The sequence below is a fragment of the Ahaetulla prasina genome, chromosome 3 (assembly GCF_028640845.1).
Source record: "Ahaetulla prasina isolate Xishuangbanna chromosome 3, ASM2864084v1, whole genome shotgun sequence".
Classification (NCBI taxonomy): domain Eukaryota; kingdom Metazoa; phylum Chordata; class Lepidosauria; order Squamata; family Colubridae; genus Ahaetulla; species Ahaetulla prasina.
This window is the reverse complement of record NC_080541.1, coordinates 201,599,307-201,611,436: the sequence shown is the minus strand read 5'-3', so window position 1 is coordinate 201,611,436 and position 12,130 is coordinate 201,599,307. Positions and strand designations below refer to the sequence as shown.

General features: G+C 34.9%; 1 long non-coding RNA gene across 1 annotated transcript; it reads left to right on the top strand.

The window, feature by feature from the left end:
• Nucleotides 1–208: 208 nt before the first annotated feature.
• Nucleotides 209–11,065, top strand: LOC131193895 (uncharacterized). The gene is made up of 3 exons (XR_009154054.1): nt 209–499; nt 9,443–9,560; nt 10,592–11,065. It is a non-coding gene; the product is annotated as an uncharacterized LOC131193895 (long non-coding RNA).
• Nucleotides 11,066–12,130: the final 1,065 nt, after the last annotated feature.

Below are 12,130 nucleotides of genomic sequence, written 5' to 3'. Positions count from 1 at the left end.
TTGAGTCATAATTCACATGCATTTGACCCAAAGAAGGACATTCCTGCACAGAAGTGGGTCTGCACCTAAAAATTTGGTGGGTTCATAAGTCGGAAGCCCTGTAGAATTAAAGAGAAAATTGGAGGAAGGATGTTTCAGTGCACACAGCTGTTGGGAGATGAGGTTACAATGCAGCTAAACAAAGCAGAGGAAATAGATCCCTCCTGTGTACAGTGAGATGGAAGCAAGCAAGAAGCTCTTTGACATCACCCAGACTGAGCATTAGATTACAACAAACAAGACTTACTGACAAAGGAGTAAGGAAACGCCTCCTAAGCTCTAGAAAGGGCAGCTTCATCAATCTGCGTTTAGAAACAGAAGCAGCAAGTCTAAAGCAAGAATACTCTAGGAACTCTGGCTATTTGCCATCCCAAGCACACATGCGGGACTGAACTGTATCTGATCCTTGAATTTTAAGAGACTTTAACTTGTTGGCCTGAGAGCTGCTGAAGCCATTTCTGTGAGTAAAGTTGTGCAGCATGCTAAACTATGCTTGATAACAGCTGTAGAAAAGAGTTTTACCTCACAGAGTTAAGGGAATTATACTGAAAGGACAGCCGAATTCTAATAGTGGCATATTGGACTGATGATAGCAAGTCCTCAGGATATTTGTTTCAAATTTATTGTTGTACTTTTTCTCTAATATTTATGCCGGCCTCTCTCTAACATAAATTTTAATTACAGAGAAGTTTGTGCTTCCTACTAGAAATCATATAGGAACAAATCTGAAATAAATATAAGAAGCATTTCTTGGGGAAAATGAAGCAGATTGAAGTTATTAGAAAATTTGTCTTTTTTGGAAATAGCAGTGATATATCGCATTGTAGTGATCTGTACACAACTGCTTGGCTCTAAAGATTATTCCATTCTGCTGATGAAGGAACTGGAAAAAGAGATGCTATTAATTGTTATCTCAATGATGTCACTAATGATTGTTTGATTCATTTATTGTATTGATATGTAATCAATTAATATTAATATGTACGTTTAAACTCTTTTCCTAATTAACAATTTATTACATAAACCCAAGATTTTGTGTTGTTTATCCTTATAATTATAATAAAGCATTGAAGGTGTCAATGAAATAATAATTTGGGATATATTTGCTAATGTTTGATAACAAACATTTGAGTTTTAAAATACTGATTATATGATCAAACACAGTTTAATGGCCAAAATAGGAGAAATGGAAAATAAGAAATGATAAATTGACAAAGCACTCTGTAACAAACTCATGTATACTACGAACTTGTCTCACACATATATCATTGATTCCTCTGTAGTCAGCTATTGTCAGTTCTAAATTGGCAGCATTCATCCAAGAACATAGGCAAATATTATTCTCAGCCTGTGTATGAAAGATTTCCAACTTATTTTTTTAGGGAGTGAATTTAAAATATTCTGCATTCAGAATGTGGTTCCGTACAGCAAAGTGTAGCTGCAGTAAGATGGTCCTTTTTTTTTTTTAAAGGTAACTAACTTGAATAATCCAGGCCAAATGTTATTAAATGATAAAAAGATGGAACTGCAAGGGATTAGAATCATTATAAAAAAACAAACAAGCCTAGGCAGACATCCATTTTATCTTAAACTTGTCTTTAACTGAAAGATAATTTGTCCTAAATTGTGCTGTTTTCTGCTGTCTTTTTTAGTGAAGCAGTTTCTCTAATATATAACTATAATTAGACTATAATTATACACACACCATAAAAGCATTGACCAAATTACTGAAAAGCATAAGGGCAAATGGCAAAATATACATCATAATGCAACCTGTATCATAATGCAATAGTTGTATGTGAGATATCATGAAAGAAATACAGATGGGTGGAGATATCATTTTGGCATCATTCTATCTGGGTGTGAATGTCTATGCTCAAAAACCATTTTTTTCCCAGTTCAATGGCAAGATGCAACATACTGTTCAGTCTACTTTAACAGCAATCTATTGCTTAACATTTAATGCAGATTTATATTGCATAATCATTCATCTTTACTTTCCTCAAAATGTCCACAGTTCTCATATATTAGAAAGGTTTATCTAAGAAAAACATTTCCCAAAAAAATGCAGTTATGGCCTAAAGTTATATTTAATGTTAATTCTGAAAATTTCAACTCAAAATAATGCATCATTAAAACAAGTTAATTCTTGAATTCTTGAGCAGCAGTTGCAACCATCTATTATTCTATATTTTCTGAAGTGATCAATATGTGCAAAACAAAAAATTTTTACTCTTCACTTTTTAAGATGAAAATAAATTCTTAAAGTAAGTTTTCGTAATTTCAAATCACAGAGCCATCAATCTCATTATCTCCCAAATAATATAAATAATTACTATAAATTTCATCTGTTTCTTATGTAGTAACCTACTGGTTTTAGAGCTGCAACAGGTTTTTCCAAAAATTTTAACAAGTCTGGAATTTCAGAAGGAGCAATGGCCTCATGTCCAAATAACAAATGCTTAAATTGAATAAACTGCCAAAAAGTACTCCAAGTAAATTAAACTTGATATTAAGTTTAAGAAATGTTTTAAAAATTATTGACAGAACTGAATTAGTCCAAGTTGAATAATCAACCCGTGTTTTTATGTCCAGTCAGTTACAGTGGACCTACCTGGGTAGGGGGTACTTATCATCCAAATTTGAAGTTCTAGCGGTCAGAGTAACACCCCCTCCCCATCACATGATCGAATTTCAGGCACTTGGTAGTCAGGCATCATTTAGATTGTTGCCAGCAACCCATAGTCATATGACTGCATTTTACAACAGTTTTACTGAAAGCTGGCATTTATTTTTGGTTTTTAGCAAAACCTCACCCATAATGATCCATAGTTTCACTTAAAAACTGTGGCAAAGACTTACGAAAGGTTTGCAAAAAAGGGCATAAAATTGAGTTGATCATATGACTGACCCATTTTAAGACCATCATGACTTACAGCTGTGATGAGCAGGTTCTATTACGGTCATAAATTGTCGACTACCCATAGTCCTTAAAATATGTGATATTTTTAATTAATTCCATAATATAATTCCATAATGTAAAGTTTTACTTTGTTTTGCAACCTAATAGTTTTCATATATAACATGCAGCATTAAATCAGATATTCAAACAGATCCCTAATTAAGGAAGGTAATCAAGGAAGGTTTCCAAGATTTCAGTGCAGTCAAACAGTCACTTTCAGGTTTTTTTTTCCTGAAGCTCCAGCTGACCAAAGCTAAAATAAACACATAATAATAGAACTGCATTTGTGGAAAATTAAATCTATCTTTCCCAATATGCAATTTATATAGTGAAACTCTCAAAGGATGTTCCTGTCAAAAAAATGTTACTTAACAGCATATAAATTCACTTACAATTATATAAAGGAATAAAAATAGGAAGAACTTTTAAAATATAAATAAAACTCGGATTTAAATTTATGTAATCAAATTATCTTACCTCTAACTCGCAGAGGAATGCTAGATTATTTAGAACTTGTTTAATTTGTGTAAAATTGGGATATGCTAAAATTTAGCAGGTTAGAGCTAAAAAGGGAATATTTGTATCAAGATAAATAAAGGAATTAGAGTAAAATCTAAAACACAAACCCCAATTAGTTTTATGCTTTCCGTATATAAGCGTTTCAGCTGTCCTTTTTAAATATACTGTAATTCAAGGAAGTGAATATACCTAATACTTTTGCTACCTACTGTATTTATCCTCAACAACAGCCCTGTGAGGTAATAAGATATGTCTTTGGCAGGTTTTTTTTTTTCAGTTTTACTGCATGCATTTTCAAAATTATATGGATGGGTGAGAAATTTGTTCCATTCCAAATTTTATATGAATAGATTAATTTTGAACTTGTAAATGCAAGGCATACTGAAATCTATACTTTTCCAAGTTTTCACTACAATTCACATCTCAAGACATCTTAAGAAAAGTCCTTACAAATAAATGTACATATTAGAATATATTGGAACAAATGGCATTTAATCACAGAATATTCCACAATGAATATTCTTTAGCATCTTTTGAGCATGCTCTCATGATAAATGACTCCAAAACACAGGAAGAGAGTCATGTCTGTTCCTCAAAGATTCTGGGAACTGTAGTTCTCTGCAGGAGATAAGGGCCTTCCATAAATCCTCAAAAGCGAGGTCATTTCTATTAAATCAGTTTATATCATAAATCTATTCTTCACAATGAAATGAGCACCTTTAAAGGCATTGGTTACCAGTTTGCTTCCGGGTCCAATTCAAAATGATCATTATCTTTAAAGCCCTTTATGTCATGGATCCAGGGTATCTGAGGAACTATCTCGCTCCAATGGAATTAGTCTGCCCCAGTCACTCCAGCAGAAGGGACTTACTGTAGATCCGTCTGCTAATCATCTGCTAAGGAATTTCAGCTAGTGTGATTGAGGAATAGAGCTTGTTCCACCTTGTAGAACATTCTCCTTTTGGAGATGAGACCTGTTCCCACTTTCCTGGCCTTCTAGAGGGGTCTAAAAACTTGTTTTTGCCTGTTGGCTTGGTGCTGATTGGAGCATTCCTTGCTGGACTTCCTTATCATGGTTGACATGACTTCAACCCCATGCCATCCATCTTCTTGGTCTTAGTTCTTAAGTAGCATTTTTAATTGTAATTGTTTCTATATTTATTTTTTTATCATTTGTAAGCCTCCCTGAGTCACCTTAATGGTGAGATGGCCGGAACATTGATTAATTAAATAAAACAAATAAAGTGAATGAGATTATTACTGGGTTTATTCACATTGTTGCATCAGTTTTTTTGCTAACTAGTGATTCAACTTGGTTTGCCATATGAAAGGATATCCTTTCTGGAACAAACAGTACCTCATACAGCATTTGCTTAGTAGCTGCACTTTAAAACATCCGGACTGACATCATTGGTGTAACTTGGATAATAATTCTTACAACCTTCAATTACAATTTATACCAAACTTGTATTCTTTTACAGAATGATTTGTGGCATCTTTATCAATATATATATTTTGCACCAATATGGAAATAGTTTACTATTGTCTTCTTCTCAATGTTCTTTATATTCCCATTCTAGTCTTCAGGTCTGGCATTTATTGATTGTTTTCCATCTAAGTATTGCTTAGGTCCAATCTTGCCTAAGGTTAATGTTTAGGTTTGATATACTGTAGGTCAATGAATATATGTATATTTATAAAATCTAATATTTGGTTTCTGGGTTATAGAAAATTATTAATTACTTGTAGGGCATAGGCTAAACACTATCATTGTGAATTTTGCATGATGGTGCATTTACTAAAAGGCTCCAAGGAGTATGTCTCCTGGGTTATTGAATTTAACAGGCCTTATAGCCTGAAACTAGTCATGACTAATCTGATGGAAAATCTGCTAAATTTATTGTGAGTTATTTTGAACTCAATAGACATACAGTCCTAAACTTTAAGAATTAAAAGGCCATTATCTACATAACAGCCCCTTGTACAGATTGGGAACTAAGGCTGAGATAAATCTGTCAACTTTATCCCAGAGAAAACTTATTATAGCCACAGAAGACAGAAACTTCTCTAGACATCATCATAGAGAAGCTTCCTATACCCTAGCTTTACTCAGATGTGTTGGATTATAGCTGTCATCATCTCCAAACACTGCAACTGTGTCTGGTAGGCCTTGTAGCCCAAGGCATCTGAATGGCAATAGGTTATCTGGTGACTATGAATTCAGGTTTTTCATCAGTGGGATACAAAACGCTTTACTCTCTTGCTGGATATCTGGAACCATTTATAATTAGGGTATTTTATATGTGTTAATGAAGTCTGCCCATTTTTTCCCAAGATCTTTTGATTCCTCTTCTATCCTGGAGTATAGTTTCCTTTTCAATCCTCTTTAATTTCTTGCTTTCTCTTGAATCTAAATATATTTTATTTATAAATAAGTGCAGAAGTAGAAGTCAGGATTTGTAAAGAAACTGAAAAGGGTGACAATCCCATATGAGAGACATACACATAAATATGCACATGCACATGCATACTTTATCGGACGCACAAAGATAAGTACCTGACCACCAGAAATAATTCAAGGCAGAAGAAAAGTGTATGCACTCTAAGACAAAACGTATTCTGATATTCCTTGATTCTGGTGTTTTTAATACAGATGATAAAAAAATGACTGGATTTTTGTAATGTGCAACAAAACTCAGTCCAGTGCATAATATTTATATTAATCATATGTAACAAAATCTCACATGTTTTAAAATATAGTTATTCAAATGTGAAAAGGGTGTTAACTGCTACTTTTCTCTGTTGCAAAAGGTACACAGGAAAAGAAAATGTGGATAGGGATCAGTTGTGATACACAGCATGAACCTGGAAAGAGCTGAAGTTCACTGGAGTTCCTTCATTTGTCACACCAACACAGCCTATCCCAATCAGTGTCCTTCCAAATGTGTCATATTAGAAGCCTCACTGATGGATGGATGATGTGCCATCAAAAGGTACATCCCATCAATTCTGTAATTGAGTTCATCCATCATGCTGCAGAAGTTCCATAATCTTTGCCAAATATGGCTAAACCTTGTGGACTGGGAACTTTGGGAAATGAACACATTTGATCAGTCTGGCAAAGTCTAAACTACGTTGAAAAAATGTTTACTTTAGGTCACATTGACAGTGCTAGTTCAAAAATAGAAAAATTATTTCAGTTCCATTCATGTCCAAGAAGCTCAGAAAATAAATTAAGAAATCCTGTACAATCTAGAATTTAATAACTGCATAGCTACCAATTAATTGTGATTCATTAATTGTTTAGAATTTGAAACTTTCTATTGAAGATCACTTCTGATTCAAATCTCATGTTATTTTAGCATTTGGAGTCACAGAGGTTGGTTTAAAAAATCGAGATGAAGAACTTGCTAAGAAATAAATGCCTTAGGAATTTTTATCATGCTTATTTTATTTATTAATTTATAAAATTTATATGATGCCCATCTCGCTTACTATATTCTTTTTCCCTTTGCTCAAAGAATTTCTTATAACTTTGCAGTGTTGATACTAGACATTTATGGGCTGCACTGTATAGAAATAAAATTAATTTTATTTCAAGGGGTTGACCATCTTATTGTTTAAGGGCAATTTTCCTCTGTGTACATTATAACAGAATCCACATTCTGCAAGTTTTGTACATAGACAATTAACAGCCTTCATTCTTTGCTTTATGAATAATCTACCATGTGATGTCAAGACTGCAGTAAATTACCTGAATATAACCTAGCTAGATTGTATGTATTTTTTGCATTCTTGCCCCATAAATATGTCTTTAAATTTTTTTATCAGGTTTCTAACAATGTATTCCAAAACTGGAATTGTTCAGTTCTTTCAATGGCAACTAAGAGAAAGACTGCTGGCTTATATATATATATTTAATCAAGAAGATAAAGGAATAAAAATAATCATGTCTTCAGAGAATAAAAATCTCCGTGTTGCCATTTGGCAAAATCTCTTTCCATAGTGATACCCTCATGGGTGCTGTTTTATTTCTGGAGCTGGAGAACTGTGAAGTGAAGGGAGTTTCCTACTTTTTGGTTTCCTACAGACAAAGTGAAACTCATTTTCTCACAGGTCAAGGAGAGGGGAGAAGCGATTCATTCCCTTATTTACAAGATGGAACCTTTTTGTTTAGTTTGGGAATTTCATGTGAGACTGTTCTAGATCTCTTTGAAGGGAATCACAGGGATCTTAGTAGAGAGGTCCAAAATCTGCCAGGCTTCAATAATGCAGTTTCTAAAACCAGGATAATGTCATGAAAGTGAACAACAACATTCGCCTGAGACAGAAATGTCAATCCTGAGATGCAAGAGAGAATGTGACCTGATTCATTCTAGTTTAGAGGTGAGCATTTTATGTTGTCCTTCTCCTAGGAGCCAGAGATGACATCTGATGTTCTAGTTTTAGTTGATGACATCATGATATCACAGTATTGTGCAGAGGCAACATGTTGGGGCCATTTTTGGTTTTAAAGGGGAGTGGGAGTGGGGGTAAAGGGTCAAAAGCCTTGGATGAAATTTAGCCTGAATGGTGCCAATTTTAAGGGTGAAATGACAAGGTTCCAAGCCACCTTAGAGAAAGTAGTTAAGCGAAGTACTAAGCTTGGGAGGTCCTATCATGAGTTACTTCAAGCAGCAGGAGTAGGTCAGTTATGAATGGCAATGTTTCCTAGTAGTATAAGCTGTCTCATATTTAGATAATTGGTGCCGGCTGAGAACTTTTTAAACTACATTTCAGGGATTTCAATGAGAATTGTCTGCGTACAAAATACTATATATGTTCTTCCATTAGACTGTAGACTTCAGTAGAAGTCTGCAAATCTATGGGTCAGGCTGATATTTCTGAGATGTATATGCAAATAAGCATATGCAAATGATATGCAAATCTGTTTCCTCTTACTATCTTTTAGGTGACACATTTCCTTTTGGGAAGAATAGTGTATAGTTGAAATCTAACCACAATACAACTCAGATATTCTTTTCGAACGCTACAAATGTGTGAGTGTGGAGGCTAAGTAAGGAGTCTGGAGGCTAAATCATATATGAATGGCTAAAGGAACTTGGTATGTTTAGCCTAACGAAGAGAAGAAAGTTACTTCTAAATAAGTTTAAATTAGAAATAGCTAGTGTGCAACTTTTTTTTAGTGTTTGTTAAGGTCCCCTTTTGTGCAATGTGTGTAACCCTCTTGTTCTAATGAGATTGTTGTCCAGTTATGAATCATTGGTCAAAAGAAAAAAATGAATCAAGCCAAACTGAAACATATTGGGAGACTGCACAATCTGAGAAGAGCTCTTCCTTATTCATACAGCATTGCTGTTTTGGCACCCGTAAAACCCAAGGCAATACCCAAGTCCTGCGTTTTACAAAGTTAAAATTGCGAATGATCCGACCTCCAGAGCTTCAAGAGTCATCATGTGTGAACTTCAGGTGGCCCTGACCATTGGAGTTGTTGGAGCCTAACTGCCAGGGCATTTGAATGGGATGCTATACAGAGAAACAGGTGCAAGTCTTCCACTCTCTATGTCTGAAGTGAGATCAATGGGGCTAGGTGGATGAGGAAAGCGGTTTTGCCCTGAAGCCAGCACAAGGCCTAACTTGAGCCTGGCTGGCTTTCCTCCTTTGGAAATAAGCCTTTGGTTGCCATGGCGCTACCTTTATTGTATAGGGGGGGCTCTGGAAAGAGCAGGGCCTCAGACTGACATCAGATCCTACAGTAGTCAGGTCACCACACCAGGTAAGGGTAGAAAATAAGCCAGGAACAGATGGCACACGTTGACAAGGTGCACTACAAAGCAGAGGCTGTAAGAATAACATGCCCTGCTAGAGAAAATAGCCAGGAGAATTTTAGAATAAAATGTCCGTTTTTCATTTATCTTTCAGATCTGTGTCACCGTTGCTGCGTTTGCTAACAGCAGCAATCTGGGAAAACACTGCTTTTTGTGTACTTGTTTGATCCCTATTTTTACTGCAGGAGAATCTCAGAAAAAATTATCTTGATGTGAGTTGCTGCAATAATTCTTGAGGTTTAAACTCATTTTGAGTTCATGAATTAAATCTACAGTTGGGAGAGGATCTTGTCTTAAGCCCCTATGGATAATAAAGTGGGATGCATTGCATGTGTCCTGCCGTTTAATACATTTTATTGCTGCAATTTGTTTTGAATTACTAATGCTCTCCTAAATGATTGTCTTTTATTTATCAGATAGATGACTAGTAAAAGAAAATGGCTTATTTTAATAAAAAAGGCAAGCTGGTATAGAAAAACTCACACATACACAGAGAAAGAGACCTAACTCCACACAAGACAATTTTAAATATGCTTTTGAAAAAGGGTGTTTAAAACAATGACTTAAATTTTTGAGGGCAGAGCAGAAGAAAAAGTTTATTTCTAAGGAGTGTCTTAAAGAGTCTTTTAGCATCACCCAGTTACTGTTAAAGTGATATAAAAACTGTCTTATCATTGTTACAGTGGCACAAAAATGTGGGTAATTCAAGAATACATTATTAACTGGGTTCCTGCTATGGTAAATATAGTAGTAAAGCAGGGGTGAAGTGCTCCCCAACCGGACCGGATCGCGCAATCTGGTAGCGATCATGGCCGGTAGTTCAGCGATCCAGTAGCGATGGTGGAGCAAAGCTCTGCCCATCCACCCGAGTGTCATTACTTCCTGGTTTTAAGTGGGAAGTATTTTTTACCTTCTGCGCAGCGCGTGCACTTATGAACCGGTAAGGAAGGTAAGTAGATTTCACCCCTGTAGTAAAGTCACAACTATTTTATTCACTCCCAGGAACAGAGCATCTATGACTATTTCTTTAGATGAGTAATTATTTTTAGTTGTGTTCTGTGGAGAAAAAAATGAAGATAGATTTCAAAGTCCTATGATTTGGTTGTCTATACAATGGTTTAGCAAGTGGACTTAAGCATGCTGAACTATAATATATTCTGGATCCTACCTATATAACTGCTTTGACCAAAATAACTGTTATTTTTAACTTGATATAAATTTTCCACATTCCCATTCACTGCAGTAAATCCAAGAGCTGAGCTGACCAAGTTAACATTTAGAATGTCTGAAAACAGAAAGGAAACCTGTCTCAAACAATGTCAGAAGTGTGATGTTGACATGAATGGAGACATGTTAGATGCACAAGGTGTTTGTCTTCACTGCAAAACTGAGACAAAAGAGGAGCATCAAAAAAATCAGAAAAGCAGAAGGTAAGGTAGAGTAAAAGAATAGGCTTGGATTATTTTACAGAACTCATCACAAGAAGAAAGGTGATAGCTAGTGATCAGTTAAAAAGCCTTTGAAATAAACAAGCAATAAACAAAGAAATTCATGGACAGGTTGCCTTTTAATAGTTGTTGGCCATGTTGAGACAAATATTTATATTCAAAGGCATTATAACTCTAAATCAGGTGTGGGCAATCCACCAACTGTATGCAGTCCTAAAGTCCTATTTTTGCTGTTCCTGGAAGTCACTAAATAATTATTACAATAGTTTCCACTGATTTTGGGTGGAAATTGAGTAGAGTACCGTAGATATTTTTTTTTTTTTATTGAAAGAGTTTTATAAAAAAAACAAAAACATTTTCCCCCCTTTTTTCCCCCTCCCTCCCAAAAAAACAAAAAACAAAAACAAAACACCCCCCTCCCTCCCCCACCCCCCGGCTTCCCGGGTCAATCACAAGGTAAAGTTATACATAAACCAAACATAGAATAAAATTTTCCCTTCCAATCCAAATAACCACATCCAAAGCTTTTCGTCTCCCAACCCCCTCCCCATTACATAAAATAACTTTCTAATTATTCAAAGGCAATCTGATATTTCTTAATCTGATATCTGTTTTGTAGATAATCAATCCATTTTTTCCATTCAATTAAATATCTTTCCTGCGAATTGTCTTTTAAAAACGCTGAGATTTTAGCCATCTCAGCCAAATTAATAACTTTCAATATCCATTCTTCTATTGTAGGTATCTCTTCTTTCTTCCAGTATTGTCCAATCAATAGTCTTGCTGCTGTTATTAAGTTCAAAATCAATTTAGTCTCAATCCCTGTACAATCCGTTATAATTCCCAAAAGGAAAAATTGTGGCAGGAACTTTATCTTCTTCTTCAGTACATTTTGAATAATCCACCAAATTCTTATCCAAAAGACCTTAATTTTCTTGCAAGTCCACCAAATATGAAAATATGTAGCATCATCACAATCACATCTCCAACATTTCGCTTGGATATTAGGATAGTCTCCTAATAAAATAAACGAACTATAATCCCAGAGGGTCAACCTCTCATGTAACATTTTGTAAAACTTTTCTTGTTGCTGATTAGGTGCATAAATACCTATCAACAAAGTCTTTTTTGCATCTATCACCAGTTCAATAGCAATAAATCTTCCTTGAATATCTGCCTCAATTAGCTTAGCTGGTAAATCCTTCCTGATATATACAACAATTCCATGCTTCTTTTCCAAAGCTGATGCAACAAAATGGTTACCCAATTTTGAATTAATTAAATATTTTTGGTCTGATAATTTTATATGTGTCTCTTGCAAACAAATCACATCA